Source organism: Rutidosis leptorrhynchoides, chromosome 6 (assembly GCF_046630445.1).
Source record: "Rutidosis leptorrhynchoides isolate AG116_Rl617_1_P2 chromosome 6, CSIRO_AGI_Rlap_v1, whole genome shotgun sequence".
Taxonomy (NCBI): domain Eukaryota; kingdom Viridiplantae; phylum Streptophyta; class Magnoliopsida; order Asterales; family Asteraceae; genus Rutidosis; species Rutidosis leptorrhynchoides.
In genome coordinates this window covers 342874708-342880421 of record NC_092338.1, presented here as the reverse complement: position 1 = coordinate 342880421, position 5714 = coordinate 342874708, and positions in this window count along the sequence as shown.

Sequence of the window (5714 nt, the reverse complement as noted above, 5' to 3'; positions counted from 1 at the left end):
AGGTATGACTTCCGGTCATTATTATAGAGAGATGGGTGACATCGGGTGTATGGAACCTAAAGATCGATTTTCTAAAATTCATTTGATTGTGGTGGGAGTCTGCATGACACTGCGTCAGGTGCCTTTTTATACCTGCTAGTGTAATGTTCAACTCCGGTAGTGGTGTGATCACTTTGTGCTTAGGGTGCCCGTGAGATACCCTTGGAAGCATCGGAGATTATAATAGTGATCGACGGGTGATGGTAATTCGACGGTTGCGAAAGTCGAAGTTTAAGAGCATTGTGACGAATACTTCTTATGAAGTGACGGGTGAGCGAATCTTGTTGCTCTTAAGTGATAGACGGGTAGAGATGACCGGTGAGCCGGTGACGGACTTAATGGTCGGTTAGTCCGAAGGATATGATGAAGTGTTGACATTGTGGTGGACGCAATTATGGTGTCGGAATTGGTCACTCTTCTCCATGAGAGTGAGCAATTGTTGAAAAAAGTTCGTTGCGTGGAAGGGCAGGTGATCTCGACTGAGAATCACGACTAAGTAAGCGGCGTGACATATGCCTAGGCTTAGAGGCATATGTAAGACTTTGGTGGAGTTTGCTTTTCGAACGATTAAGGTAGTTAGTTGTGAATTGTGGTATGAAGGTGAGATTTCATCACGTGTACGACGTCTCAAGTGATTGTGTCTGTCGGCTCTGAGAGCTTAAAGTGAATTTGCGGTGAATTGATGTTTATGACCAACGGTGACAATGGTCAGGTGTGACGTGGAATTTCAATTCCGCGGGATGTTATCATCTTGGCGGTGAGAATAGGGAGATAAATCCTAAGTGGGGGAGTTTTTACTGTCGCCCGAGGAAAACTCCAGTGGTGTTATGTATAGTGAAATGTCGGAGCGTACTGTGCTAAGCCTCAATAGGTATTCGGAGTTCCTAACGAGGAAGAGTGACGGGTTGCTAATGTCGACTCGAGATCGTGCTTTACGATTGCGAGTTACAACTCTGGAATGTTATGCGTGAAGATTGTGATGATGGGATCGAAGGAAGTGTAAGACTTCCTATGTAAGGTGGTCGTGTAGTACCAATGTGCGGTATGAGACCAAATGTGAAGTTTGAGATCCCGGAGTGAGAGAATGAAGTGTCGTTGCGAGTGCTCCCGTAGTGAAAAATCTGGGTTGTCATGAAACCCGGACAGTATAATTGAATGAGAACGAGTTCGATATCGTGGCGAATATCGTATTTTCCCTGTCGGAAAACGCAATCGTAGAGATTGTCAGTGGATTATTCCACTTTATGGACGAATGTGAGGCGAAGAGTGTCGATTCTGATTGTCTCACATCGAGACACGCGGATGTTGTTTGTTTGCGAGAGTGTGTTCCCTAGTAATGCGACTGTTAATTGCATTGAAATGTCGAGACCATCTTTAACGGACGGTCTAGGTAGGAAGGTCCACCCGGCGTGGTGAATATTTTTGTAGATCGTGTGGCGAATTGCGGAATTTTGTGATGATAATTCGCCTTGACGGGATTCTAGTATATGATTAGTCTCCATGCTAGTACTAGGAAGCCGTCTGGTGTGGTTGTGTCGTAGGGTTTAGAGGAGGAACCCTCGTCGAGTGTTGATGTTTTGCTCAGCACTTGGTGTATTATTGTTGTCCTGGATTAATCTAGTGACGGATTGGTCGTGTGCGGATTGACTGATTGAGTGATACGGTTATGGACGTAGCTTGTGGCGAGTTGTAGCCTAGATAACTTGAAGGTATATGTAGTGATTTTCGTATTTTCCTATATGGGAACTCTGGACGTTGAGTGTATGAGTTATCGTTTGTTGCGGTAGTGCACGCTAGTGATTATTAGCGTGTGGTTAGATCTTCGGATTTGTAGAAGATGTTATGGATGTCGGGCTTGGTTGTGTTTTGTAGGAATCGTGAGGCGTGACGACGATGGTTTCCGGTGAATTGTCCTTCTTTTAGGACAATTGTGAAGTACGGTTGTTGTATTATGATGCGTTAGTGCACGAAGCGAGGATTTGGATGAGTTTACTACTTGTGTGACTCCGCGTTGGAAGCGGAAATGTTCGTGAGAAAAGTGCTTAACTTCTAGTGTTTGTGCGGATCACGAGGACGTGATCCAATTTAAGTGGGGGAGAGTTGTAACACCCGTTTTCAGTTATGAGTTATTTCGAACGACATTCGAAATACGAGGCATGTAAGTGTATATTTGGATCCCAAATAAAGTTGGAGTTGATGTTCTAAAACCTTACCATTGGATAGTAAATCTCATTACGTTTCCAACGATATTTGATTCGTCGAAAACGGAGGTACGGTTTGAAAGTTACGACCAAAACAAGTTCAGTTTTAGACTCAGTTCATTGGGACTCCGTCCAGACTTTGGGACGCCGTCCAACAATGAAGGTTAGGACGTCGTCCAAGCTTTTTGGACGCCGTCCAGAAGGCCTGACGGGCCAGCAGATCTATTTTACTCAAATTAAAAGGGGTATTTGGGTCTTTTCACTTGGGGTCAGTTTGGGATCATCAAAAATGATCTAGAACTCCATTTGGAGCTCATTCTCACCTACACAAAACACTCTCATCTTATTTGAGAGAGAGAGGGTTAATTTAGAGTAAGAAAGCTTGGTTTGGTGAAGAAGATGAGCGTTTCGGGTCAAAGCTCGAGAGTTAAAGTTGTTCACCTCGTTCACGGCTACGTGGTGGTAGTGTTGGTAAGCTCTAAATCCGAATTTCTTTGTTAAGATTATTGTTTGAGTTAAAGTTTGTGCTAGTTAGAGTTATAACCCATTTATTGTGAAGTTTGGGGGTTTTTGGGGAAGATTCATGTATGTAAACCCGAATTGGTGACTTAGGGTTTCAATTGATGGAATTGTTAGTTTGGACCTTGCATGTGTTAGTTAAACCTTAGAACACTTGTATTGACTTGATTTTTGGGTGTAAACCCTAATCTAGGTCAAAATGGGTCGAACGGGTATTTTGGGTCAAGTGAGCTTGATTCGGTGTCAAACTAAGTTATGGGTCAAGATTTGATGAACCAAGTATATAAATGTTTGATTCAAGTGTTAAAGGGTATTTTGGAAAGTTAGTCACTAGCCGTTAGTGATTAAAGATGTTTTTGGGACTTATGTTAAAATGGGTTGACTTAGATGGGTCAAATTTGGTAATGACTTTAATTTTGGATTAATTGGATGATAAGCAATTTTGGTTAAATTGTACTTGTTGGATGGGTCGGAATTACCACCCGTAGTGGTAATTGGTGAAGTCCACTTTATGTGTCTAAATGGGCGGTTTGTGGTGATAGGTGTAAACCCTTGGTTAAGGGTGTTGAAGTCGAATTCTCTCGTAGAGAATGTATGTTGATTGTTTGTATATCTATATGCGTATTATAGGTAAAAGGTTTGCTCGGTTGCTTTTGGAGGCGATTTACGTTTATGACTTGTGCGGGCAATTCGAGGTGAGTGGAATAATTATATGTGTAGGTATATAATGTATCTATTTGTTGTAGCGTGAAATGTGTAGTGTCGAGGTAATAAGACACCATGTTTCACGTGAAGAGTGTAGCATCGAGGTGTTAAGATGCCACTCGGGCGTAGCATCGAGGTGTTAAGATGCCACCTAGGAGTGTAGTGTCGAGGTGTTAAGACACCACTCCGTAAAATAATGAGTGTTGCATCGAGGTGTTAAGATGCCACTCGGGGTGATGTGCCGAGGTGTTAAGGTGCCACCCAAGGGGTTAGTGGTGCGAGGTGTTAAGTGCCCTAACGGATGTTATGAACACCGATGGCGTTTTCGCGAGCGCCGTTCCCTTGTACTATTGGTTAACCATGGTTATTTGTGTTGTAGCGTAAGCATATTATATTTGTTCATATTATATATGCTTTTGTTATGCTAGCTTGATTATTGGAGGTTATAGCTTGTAATTGTGATGATAAGCTAATTGTGTTGCTAGCATGTATGCGGTATGTGAGTAAGTGTTTGCAAGTAGGTATATTATATATGTATGTGTATAATTATTGCATTCACTAAGCCTCGGCTTACCCCTCTCGTTGTTTACCTTTTTACAGGTATTGTGTTATAGATGCTAGCTAGTTGTTAGACTAGACGTGCAGGAGCGGTTGGGCTTGATGGGGTAGCTTTCGGATAATTGGACGCGGATGGGGGTTTTGGTAGTCCCCGGGATTATGCTCTTGGTATCGGGTTGGGTTGTAGAGTTCTAATCCGTCTAAAGAGATAAATGGGTCGAAACTGCTACTTTATTTGTAAAACGGGTCATTGTGAACCCTGGGTTGTAAAACTTGTTTTTATGGTGGCAATATCTTAGTTTTACTTAATATGTCATATTGTGAAAATGGTTTCGTTGAAAAGTGTCGGGGAGCGAGTTTCTCGCTCGCGTGTAAACAAAAACTGATCAGTACTTTTTAGTTCATTGGGACGCCGTCCCAAATCCTTGGACGTCGTCCCAGTTGTAAAGGCTGGACGCCGTCCCGATTTCTGGACGCCGTCCAGATGGGCAGTCACAGAAATTTTTTTTTTTTGTGTCGTGTTTTTGGTAAATCAATGTTGGGTTGTTACATTCTACTTAACCTCTGAACATATCAAGAACATATATTCTTGATAGTTCTATCCTCAGTGATTCTGGTAATTTAACAAATCAAATTGTGATATTACATTCTTTTCTGCTTAGAACTTTAGGTTCATTCGAAACTTCATACCTACGAATTCTGGACCATTACCGCTTTACAAAAGCATGAAGCTTCGACATATAAGGGAAAATATAAAGCCTGATAACAACACGGAAATTACAAACCGTGTATATCAATACGTATTGCAACGCAAAGACACGGGAGAATTAAAAACACTATAACCCCAAGGGAATAGTAGAAGAAAACAAATTCCTCTGGTGGTAAATGAAAAAGAAGAATGACTGTATATATGGTCAATATAATAACATGGATCAATACGGGATTGAGCATATTAACAAATCTTTTAGAAGTATGAATTGAGGAAGAAAGTATAGAAGTGATGAAGATAATGAAACGGAAGAAGCTAATTTATAGCGAAATTCCAGACACGACAATCAAGACAATTCACCGCATTTAATCAAAGAAAATCCTAATTTCCTAAATTACCGGATAATCAAATCTTATAGATTATGAAGATTTTCTTTAAATTCCTTGAATTCCGGAAATCAACCGTGACTACGTCAAAAGTAAGACGAATCTTTATCCTCCACATTTCACTCTTTTGTGATAGCTTCGTTTATACTCTTCCTGTAATCGAATCGCTTTATATATATTACTCAATAGTGATAAAACTCTATTAATCAACTCATATTCGTCATGAAAAACATTTTTATTGTTAGCCATGATGACCACAATCAAATTTCGGGACGCAATTTCTTTTAACGGGTAGGTACTATGACAACCCAGAAATTTCTGACAAAATTTAAACAAAATCTTTATATGATTTCATCTAACCTTGACTAATTCCGACGATTCACGAACCATTAATTGTAAATAATTATGTATTAATATTAATTGTTATATTAATATTATCATTTATCATCATTCACAAGTATTATTACTCTCAATATTATTAATAATATTATTATTAATAATTATTATTATCATTATTACTATTTTCACTTTTACTAAAAGTGATAAGATTGTTATAAATATCATTATTATTAATAGAACTTATTATTAATATTATTA